The sequence below is a fragment of the Pteropus medius genome, unplaced genomic scaffold (assembly GCF_902729225.1).
Source record: "Pteropus medius unplaced genomic scaffold, Ma_sr-lr_union100, whole genome shotgun sequence".
NCBI classification, from domain to species: domain Eukaryota; kingdom Metazoa; phylum Chordata; class Mammalia; order Chiroptera; family Pteropodidae; genus Pteropus; species Pteropus medius.
The window spans coordinates 4700520-4712055 of NW_024340699.1; the positions used below are offsets into that span (position 1 = coordinate 4700520).

At 31.8% G+C, this 11536-nt stretch overlaps 1 pseudogene; it reads left to right on the forward strand.

Annotated features, from left to right (window-relative positions):
* Window positions 1–3671: 3671 nt before the first annotated feature.
* On the forward strand, window positions 3672–3790 carry LOC120616825 (uncharacterized; annotated as a pseudogene).
* The last annotated feature ends 7746 nt before the right edge of the window (window positions 3791–11536 follow it).

Here is an 11536-nt window from a genome sequence, read left to right on the forward strand (position 1 = left end):
TAACAAGTTCAAGTTGTCTTTCCTCTTTCAGGATACTGAGTTAGTTAGGCATCTAGACAAGCTAAAAGTATGTGAGCCGTTCTTGCTTTTGGGAGGATCATAACAGAATGTATCGATGATTACCAAAGGGAGACTGAGTAACCCTGGTGACTTTGTCTGCCTGAATAACTTACATATAAAATATAGTACAATGCTCAGGGTACACAAAAGAGTCTATGTGATAACAAATGTGTATACATTGCACAATATTTTCTTAGGCATATATTTCTCAGATATTATCAGACTTGATTTTCATAGAAGATACTGGAGAGGTATATAAAAGATCATTGCTTTTCGGCAGATAAGGAAATGAAATACATGCTATTCAATGATCCTGTCCACAGTCTCAGGGTTAGATAATGGCTTAGCTAGGCAAAAAAAAACCCAGACCTGCTAGGTTATAGTCTAAAGCTCGACCCACAAAGATTCCTTTTAACATTACAGGTTAAGCGTCTGTTTTGATAGTTCCAAAGGAAAATTTTGTTTTGTTATTCATGTTTGTGCTTTCTAACTAATTGAAAACTGGTTTCAAATTAACATACTCTCCTTCTAAAGCTGACTTTACAAGACGCTTTTGGGGGAAAAAGTGTGATTAAATCTAGGTTCCTGAGTTTCTTGCTCTCTGTAGCAATAATAGAAGAATTTATCAATGTTGTAATTCCTTCGCCACCAATTCCATGTGAAAGTAATGTAAAGAGGATCTAGAATTGACTATTGTGTTTCCTTCCCTTCAAAAAAAGCAAAGGATTCTCCACTTATATGATATGAAGGGGAAAAAAGATAAACACAGATTGAAAAGCCTGTGACGAAACGCCAGAAATGAGTTGAACTGATTTTCTAGCTCTTGAATTAGTAGCAGATCCAACCATTATCTGACGTGCAATTACATTGAGCCTCATGCATTCTCTTGTGATGAAACATAGTACCATACAACAGATACCACATAATATAATCTCACCTGTTGGACTGAGAAATGTTGAAATAAACATTTACTCAGTTTGGATCTCACAACATTTAACAGTTGTGAAGCATTTGTGGGCAGATTGCAGGGTAAGTGTTCATGGTTTGTCAGCTCAACATGTCTGATGATAACATAAACTAGGCTACCTAGGTGAGATATTAAGGAACCAGAGACAGGAACTGCTTGAATAATTATTAAGAATATTCAGATTTCATAAATGTACAGATATTTCTGTATTCTCACCTATAACATGGACTATGTTAGGTTCATAAGTTTAATACATCATTCCAATGCTAATAGATTCTGATCCATTTATTAGAAGGTTAAAATGGGCATTACGGGAGACAAATAAAAAGTGTGTGGTTGGAGGCCACTGATCTACAGAGACCCTTCTTGGCTATGAAGGGATGGGCAACAAGTGGAATAAGTCGCCAGGACATGATTTTCATATTCACTCAACAACAAAAATATCTGTTGAACATTTACCATATCTCAGACACTGCAGTATATAGTGGTAAACAAAACAGGCAGGATCCTTGTGTTGATAGCAGTTAATGCCAATTTGTAATCCTTGCACCTTTTTAGATTATCTTAATGGTAAGTCTTTGAAAAGAAATTCACCCCACTTCTGATAAATTTCACCCTCTGGAAAACACCTTTCATTTTATTATAAGAACCAAATTTGACCTTTTTTTCCCTCCTAGAATTTTGGTAGTTATCCAGATGGTGAGTCCAAAACCAGAAAATACAATTTGAGGTGGTAACCATATTATCAGATAGTTTACATAAATGCAGTGTTTTGAAATTGCACAGAGACTGTGCTTTCACTGATTAGGAAGAGTGACATGAAACTATCTTTTGTTTTAATTCCATGCCATTAAGTTTAATAGTATTTTTGTACATGCTTTTCTCTCTGCCTGGTGAGTATCTTTATTGAGACCTCTGAAATCACCTCTGAGAAGTCTTTTCTGAGACCTCAGGAAGAATTGGGTATTTCTTGCTGTTTCTCAGATGTGTGGGACAGTTGTCATTGCAGTGTTCAATGGTCCCAGGCCCATAGCTACAAGCTGAAAAAATGAATATATGTACATCCGATATAGAACTGATTACACTATAATTATTATAATTATTGCTTGCCAGACTGTCTCTGTTCCTTAAAGTTTAGGCCAAAGAATATTCATTTTTAAAAATCACATTTTTAAGGTATAATTTCCATACAATATTGTTAAATGTGATGCATTTTGACAAATGAGTGTGGTCATGTAGCCACAGTACAAATATGAGATACAAAGTTTCCATCACCCAAAATACTTTTGTGCTCCTTCACAGGAAAATACCCTCCTCCCGTTCTCGTCCATCCTGTGCCACTAATCTTTCCTAGAATTTCATGTAAGTTCTATTATATGAAAATATAATTTTCAATTATATATAATAATATAATACATAATAAATTCTATTAACATGTATTAAATTTCATAAAAATGGAATCATACAGCATATATTCTTTTGTGCCTGGCCTCTTTCGCTTACTATTATTCATATTGTTGCATATACCTGTAGTTTGTTCTCTTCATTCCTGGGTAGTTTTCCATGGCATGTATATATAAAAATTTGTTTATCCATTCATCCATTGATGGACATTGTGTTGCTTCCAATTTTGGCTTTAATGAATAGACCTTCTATGAACATCTGCATACAAATCTTTAGGCAGACATGCATTATCATATACTAAGTGTATGATTAATTTTATAAGAAACTACTTTTTGTATAATGTGGCTTACTCTGTGGCATTAATATCAACAGTATAGCAGAGTTCTAGTTGTTTTTCTAACACTTGTTATTTTCATTTATTTTAATTTGAATTTCTCTCAATTAATGATGTTGAACATCTTTTCATGTGCTTATGTGTTTTATGTCTCCCCTGGAGAAAGTTTATATATATATATATATATATATATATATTATATATTTATATTTATATATTTATATATTTATATATATATATAATATATAAAAATATATATATAAATAAATATATATGTGTGTGTGTGTGTGTGTGTGTGTGTATGAGCGAAATTTTAAATTTTGATGAAGCCTATCAATTTTTTTCTTTTTGCATCTTATTGAAGAAATCTTAGTGTAATCTAATATCACAAATATTTATGTTTTCTATATTTTAAGAGATTACATTTAGACCTACAATCTATTTTGAGTTAATTTTGTAATTATGTAAAGTAAGGATTGACATTATTAATGTTTTTGCATGTAGATATTAAGTTGTTCCAGTATAATATGTAGAAAGACTACTCTTTCTTCATTCAATTAACTTAGAGTATTTAAGTAGTTAAAATCACTTTCTTTATTCAAAATGAGTTTCTTATAGACAGAAGATAGTTGGGTCTTGCTATTTTACCCAGTCTGACAATCTCTGCTTAAAATTGGTGTATTCAGACTATTTTTATTTAATATTATTAACAATGTGATTGAATCTAAATCTCAGATTTTGATATTTGTTTTCTATTTGCTTTCTTTTTCTTTTCTGCTTCTTTTTAGATTAGGTAAAGTTGTATGATTTTATTTTATTTTCCCTTTTGATTTTCAGCTCTACATATTTGTGTGTTAATTATTATTATTATTTTTTTAACATTTACCTCTAAAATTTACAATAACTGTCTACGGCCATGCCACCCTGATAACAGGTAAAACCATCTGATCTCAGAAGCTAAGCAGGGTCGGACCTGGTTAGTACTTGGATGGGAGACCACCTAGGAAGACCAAGTGCTGTAGGCATAAAAAATAAAAAATAAGGGATTGTAAGCTGACAAGGTCCTTGCAATCTGTGAGGTCAACAAAGTGTTGCCTTGCCTAAATAAATAAAATAAATAAAATTTACAATAACATTTTAAACATATTACATCCTACCTCCTAATAATATATCCCTTCATATATGTCATATAAATCTTACACCAGTGTACTTTTGTTTTGTCTTTTTTGTTCTTTGTTTTCATAAACTAGTTCCACATAAATTCTAAAGAAACTTCTAGTTTGACTTTCTTTCAGTACTTTAAAAGATGTCTACTTTATTCTTTTGGCTTGAATAGTTTCTACAGGAATTATGCCATCGTTATTAACCTTGTACTTAGGTATGTAATTTTTTTTCCTTTGGCTATTTTTAAGATTTTCTTTTTAGCATTGGTTTTCAGAAAAATTAATAATAAAGTAATTCTTTTGAGTTTTTTAATGTTTACTCTCCTTCGTTATCATGTTTTTAAAAATATTTATATTTCTTTGATCATTATGGGTATGTTTTATCATATTTGGAAAATATGTGGCCATTATTTCCTTATGCATATTTTTTCATGCATATTTTTCCAGCTACTCCCCTTTTTCTGGGAATTTAGTTATATGTATGTTAGATGGTTTGACTTTTTTTTAGTCCTTTTTCTCTCTGCCCTTTATTTTGAACAGTGTTAATTTCTGTCTTCAAGTCCACTGAATTTTTTCCTTTGGCAGTGTCTAATCTATGTAATTTAAAAATTGTATATCATGTATTATCCATCTCTATAAGGTCAATTTGCTTTATTATTATTATTTTTTTTTAGATTTTTCTCTTTTCCTCTTCATCTTCATGGTGAAGAATATCACACAAACATATTAACTATATTTGTAATATTTTTATAGCACATAACATATTATGTGTATTAAATGTAAATAGTATACACAGATATATTTTTTAGCTCTGGCTGTTGAGAAGGCCTAGGAGCATCATCATCCCAATCATAGTGAGCACGCTTTGTTCCCAGACCTTAATTCCTGATGCCATTATCCATTAAAAGAAATCGCGGCTCCTTGGATAAATGTCTGATTCTAGGACCAGAGGAGTGGCTATACAAGATGAGCATGGAGCATTCTTTAGTTTTTGAAAGCAAGAAGTGCTTAAAAAGCAAAACAGTGGAGGCATATTATGTAGAAGGGATACAGGAGCCAGCTAAAAGATCCCCCAATCGTCAAAGCTAGAATATTTGAGCAAAAACTAAATAAAACACATAATATTGAATTATAATTCAAAGTATAAAATAAGTGTCTATGATATAGCTAAATGATTGAATAAATACATAAATGGGGAAAATAGACAAGTGTCCCATACAGAAGGGTACCAAATAATTTGTGTGGATATTCTGCCCTCAAGAAGGGAGTATATAATTCCCCATCTCTGAAGGTATGAAGCACACAGTGATTTCTCTCAAAGAAATACAGTCTGGAAAGGGGGAAGCATGTGTGACTTTATAGTGGAGAAACCTGGCAAATACAGCCTCAGCTCAGTGATCAAGGTTAACGTCAATAGTGATAAGTTCTATTGATAGTACATACCCTTGTCATAATGCAAGGAGAATGACACTTGACCTCTGTAGTTTCTCTCTCTTTAAATCTATATCCCTGTCTCACCATGAGAAAAATAACAGGTAAAACCAAATTGAAGAAATGTTCTACAAAATATCTGACTAGTGATTATCAAATTGTAAAGGCTGTCAAAAACAAGGAAAACTCAACAAAATCTCACTCTAAAGATTTCTAAGGAGACATGAGGACTCATTATGATGTGGTATCCTAGATAGGATTGTCAGTCAGAAAAAAAGCTGTTAGGTAAAAACTAAGGAAATCTGAATAAAGTAGGAACTTTAGATAATAATAATAATGTACCAAGATTGATTCATTAGTTGTGACAAATGTACCATGTAAGATGTTAACAGTAGGGGAAACAGGGAACTCTGTAATATCCTTGCAACTGTCCTGTAAACAAAACTATCCTAAAATAAATACTTATTAAATGTTAAAAATAAAGCCATTTTAAACAAAGCAACCAAACAAAATATGTAGACTTTATTTGGATTCTGATTCATAAAACAGTATATTTATGTATACATATGTATATGCATATATATATATATATACTTAAAATATAAAATGTGTATATCCATAACAAGTATATATGTACATTATTTGGTAGAAAATAATGCAATAATTAACAGTATATTTTCAAGTCAGTTTTCAAATTTTTGATCATTTATATATATACACATATGCATACATATTATACATTAAAATATATACAAAAATGTATATCTATACACATATAAAAAGAATGTGCGTAAAAAGTATATATATACACATATACATACATAGAAAGTATATATCTATGTATACATACATATATCTATATCTAAGTATATATCTATATCTAAGTATATGTCTATACTTACATACATAAAATATATAAATATATATTTATAAAATATATGCCTAAATAAAAAGTATATATATGTAAAAAGTTCATACATACACACATACATCTATATCTATTTACATAACCAGGGAAATTTCAACACTGACTTGATAAATTATTAATTATATTCTTTGTTTCTATATTAATAGTACTATGGCTATTAAAAAAGTATCTTCAGATTATTATGGACAAAATGGTATGACATCTGGATTTTCCTAAAACCATCCTTGTGTTGGGTATGGTAGATAGAATTGGGTGGTATTATAGACATAAATCATGCCTGGTCATGAGTTAATAATTGTTGAAACCAGTTTATGAGAACTTAGAAGTTTGATAGACTAATCTACGTTTCTATTTAAACGATATAATAAAAATTTTAAAATAATCCAAAGTGGGGAAAAAAACAAAAAGGGAAGCTTGTTTTATTAAAGAGCACATCGATATAAAGCTATGATAATCATTAATTTAAAGATAGATTAATATACCAAATGGAACAGAATAAAAAGCTCAGAAATAAGTCCATGCTTATATGAACACTTATTTGACCACAAAGATGTTATTACAAGCCTCATACAGGAAAATCAATTTCAGGTGAATTATGAACATAACTGTGAAAGTAAAAATAATGAATTTTTAGATGATAATAGGATATTTTTATGACTTCTAGAGTAGGATCAATTTTTAAGTAAGACATAAAAAACTTTAACCACAATGGAAAAGACTTTTAAACTGACTATACTATAATGAAAAATTTCTATCATTGGATGAGCCAATTAAAAGCATGAAAATTGAAATTTAAAATACCTAACAAAGAACTCATATCCATAGTATACAAAGGAATTTTGAAAATTAAGATAAAAATAACCCAATTTTTAAAAATTAGAAGAAATTTAACTGACCAGTCACAAATATAAAAATCCATATAGTCAATAAAATATAAAAAACTGCTTAGTGAAAGGCAAATTAAATTCTCAATTTAATACTACCACATATGTACCAGACTAGTTAAAGAAAAAAAAGTCTGACATCACAGAAGTTTCATGAGAATGTGGAACAACAGGAACTCTTATACACTGCTAGAAGGTTAGCAAATTGGTACTTTTAAAAACAATTGGTGTATTATTGTTTCTAATGATCAATCCCTATAAATAGCTCAAATATTTACCTATAGTCAGTAAGTTATATACACTGATGTATATTGAAAAAAAAAATTAAGTACCAACGAAAATGAAAGAAACTTAGTGACCCTCAATGCCAATTTTTGAGATTAGGTAAATCTCAAAATTATACTCAAGTAAAATAGAAGTCATAATGTTTCCATTTATATGATGTTCAAACATAGGAAAAGTTAAAATATATTGTTTAGGGAAGCATAATTATATAGACTACTCTTTAAAAGGCAAGGAGATAAACAGCATACAAATCAAGATACAGGTTATCAATAGGTGAAAGGAAAGCATTACAATCACAGGGCACGCAGGGGATTTTGGTCTTTGGGGAATATTTCATTTCATAACTTGGGTGACATTTACATGGATGCTTACCTTACAATGTTTGGTTAAGCTATAAAATTATTTGTTGTGCACTTTCATATATGTGTGCTTTATTTCACAACCATAAACTGGGAAAGAAAATGAGAATGGCAAAAGAGGGGTTGGAGAGGGAGCGTTTAAGGAGGTTTTCTGTAAAGGGGAATAGACAAATGAGATGGTACTTGGAAAAATAAATGGTGTCCAGAGAGGAGATTTTTTTAGAATGGGAGATATTATGTTGTTTTACATTGATAGGATTGATTCATGGGCATTCTCCTTTACAAATAGATATAGCCAGGGAAGTTCAAAGAGCTCACTCTTATATGCATCCTGTATTAGGCTACGTGAGTATGAAAATGACAGGGCAGTCTAAAGCTGGTGTTGGCATAGTCTTCTGAAATAACTTTTTAGATGGATGGTATGTTGACATAAATTGTCATTAATATATTTCTTTTTATATTTCCCCTCCACAGTATGGGAAACCCAGAAGTGTAGATAGTCGATGGTTATAAATCAATCATATAGATAGATGATAGATAGATAGATAGATAGATAGATAGATAGATAGATAGATAGATAATAGATAGATAGATGGATGATAGATAGATAGATAGATAGATAGATAGATAGATAGATAGATAGATAGATAGATAGGATGTTGTATCACTTGATGGAGTAGAGTGGTGAGACACATGGAATTAATTTTCATGGCAGGAAAATGAATGGGGCCCCACTCTGCTTCCTTACCATAAAAAAAGAAATGGGAGTTCTGCATGATCTGCTTTCATGTCTGTTAGCAAGATGACCTTGTTAAAAAAAAACAAACAAACTCAAAACGGAGAGAAAAAAATAAATGATTCACATAAAAACAACAAAAAAATTAAGTTAAAAATGGAAATATGAGGCTTTCTCATTCTCAAATACTTGATGGACAGAATGTGTGCTATATTTGTGTTGTTGCTTCATTCTGCTGTGGAAGTTCATCCCAAAGAAATTTTTTTATGGCCTAATAACTATCTTTTTGCCCACCTCAGTGTAACCTCTTCCTTAGTGTCTTCTCTTTCTTGAACATTCTTCCTTTAAATAGTCAAAATTACTTCCTTTATTAGTGTCAGCGCATCCTACTCTTCCTTTCCTGCCTTGATTCCACACTCATTTAATGTCTCACCATTTTTTAATATTTATTGGGTAATATTTAAACATTGCAAAATTTCTAACACCTCCTCCCAATTTTTATAATCCAAAACTGAAGATATGTTTCTATTCGGAATTAAGTCTCTTTACTAGGGGCTCTTGCTGTCAGTCTTTGACTCTCATTTTAACCTGTGTTTTATAATATTATTTCTCATATATATTACTCTTGATAATATTTAGAGAGATAACACATTCCATCTTTCTCCTCCAGTGTACCTATAACATTACTTCTTTTTATTGCTTAGAAGGGCTCAGTGTTATTAACAATGAGATGTCTCTTATGTACAAAGAATCTTTATTTTAAAAAACAAAATAAAACAAAACTATTTTGATTTGGTTACAATGATCACATGGGACAGTAAGTCTTTATCGGAGCTGCAAACCTATTTTAATCTTAATCACACGGACAATTGTGAATTCATGAAACACCAGTTAAAATTTCTTTAAAGAAGGAAAAGTATAAACTTCCTAAGAATGAAAGGATTATCCAGAGGCACCGAGAATACAAATTGACTTCTACTAAGAGCCAAAGAGCATTTCCAACACACTGACTATGTTACATGTTTGATTATACTTGGGCGGCTGCATGTTTTTAGCCAGGGTATTAACAGAGCCAAACTGATATGATAAAGAGACTATTGCAACCTAGTAATGTGGAGTTGTTTAAGAAATCAATAGGTCTTTCCCAAAAGTAGCACGGAGCATGGCTAAGGTTCCCCACTGACCTTAGTGTAGCCTCTTTTTACATAAGATCTTCGAGCAAACATTAAGTGAAACAAAGCAGAGTTTAAAAGAATGTTCTCCATTAACACTCCTCTCGATTCTCTAGTGAGCTGACTAGTAAAATCTGAGCATTGAAAAAAAAAAAATTCCATTGGGGATGAATTGATTCACTCCTGACCAAGACGAAAGTCGCTTTCACCACTCAGCAGATTAAACGACTGTTTATTGAATTTGGGGTCATGTCACAGAAGCCGTTTGGCCTCAGTTCCTCTCCATCAGCCTCTCGAAAGGCTGATAGAAATGTGGAGAATGCAAGGATGGGGTTCGTACAATTGGATGATATTTTGGGGGAAGAAGGGTTTATTTTACCTGATGGTATGCATTGGTTAAACAAAGGGTTCGATTTTTAAAAAGCATAGGTTTTAGAATCAAACAGTTAGTTATAAATCCAGGCTAATCATTTCCAAAAAGTATGACCTGGAGCAGTGATATAATCTGCCTAAATCTGTTCCTTCATCTATTAAATTTGAATCTTCTTCAGCCTAATGGTTATTAGCAAGATCATGTAAAATATTACATATAAAGCTTTTAACCCAGTGCCTGGCCACCGACGAATGCTGATTTCCATTTTCTTGGGGTTTTTGTCTTTTGGTTTTTTTGGTCCCATTTCCTTAATACTATGTATATTCCTTCTGTTTCTGTGCTAAAATATCCTTTTCAATAATAAACATGACTCTTTTTTTCTGTAGTTAATGGTCTTTCACACTTCCAACATTCAGGTTGTCTAGTTTCTCACCTTATCCAGGAAGACTAGAATAAAGTCCAACTTCTGCCTGTGATACTGCCCTGTGATAGTCTTGGCTCTTCTACTGCTTAAAAGGAAGAAATTATTATTTCCCTAAGCCTTCTTGTATGATTTTATTGGCAATTATTCCCCATTATGCAATGAGCTTCATCAGCTTCCTGTGACCCAATCCAGTAATTATTGTCATGGATCAATACATTAGAAAATTCCCTTACAAGGAGCAACCGGATAGATGCTTACGATGGCATTATCTCCATTCTTAATTCCGTGTGGGTAGGATACTATCCCATATACACTGCAATGCAAGAATATATATCATTTCTGTGACTGCCACTCTGATTCCAAAACCAAAACACCGATGAATACATTCAGTGCATCCTGCTAATGTCAGTACATCTTCATATGCAAAATGAAACTACAGATTCCCAAGTGATTAGCATGCACTTCCCTTCTTCCCATTTCTATTGAGCTGGAAATGAAAACCATCCCGATAATAATCAGTTGCATAAAAGCACAGAATATATTCCATAACTACAAATCAAAGTTATCACTCTCTTCTGCCTATGTCATTTGACCCAGGCAAATGTAGATAAGGGATGCTTTGCCAGCTCTTCTTCATTTTAACTTTCTTTCTTTGGGATGGACTCTACCATTTTCCCTTCTTCCCATTTAAACTCTCTTGGGATGGGTGGCTTGTAGAGGAAATTGTTCTGTGCCTGCTAGAAATAAATAGTTCTAATTTTACCTCTTAATCTTCACTTTAACTTTCATCTTGAATTTCCCATTTTCAAGTATCTGACTAAATTGATTTGATGCTTAATGCTTGCCAAATAAATAATGAGGCTCTGAATGAGTCCATATGTAATAAGGCAAGAATTTCATTTCTCCTAACATCGCTATAATCAGGCAATGATTAAATTATTTCTAACATTCTTAATACCAATGCGAAAATATGCTAAAGACCCAGAACAATTTAAGCCTTCAGACCATGTTTTGTA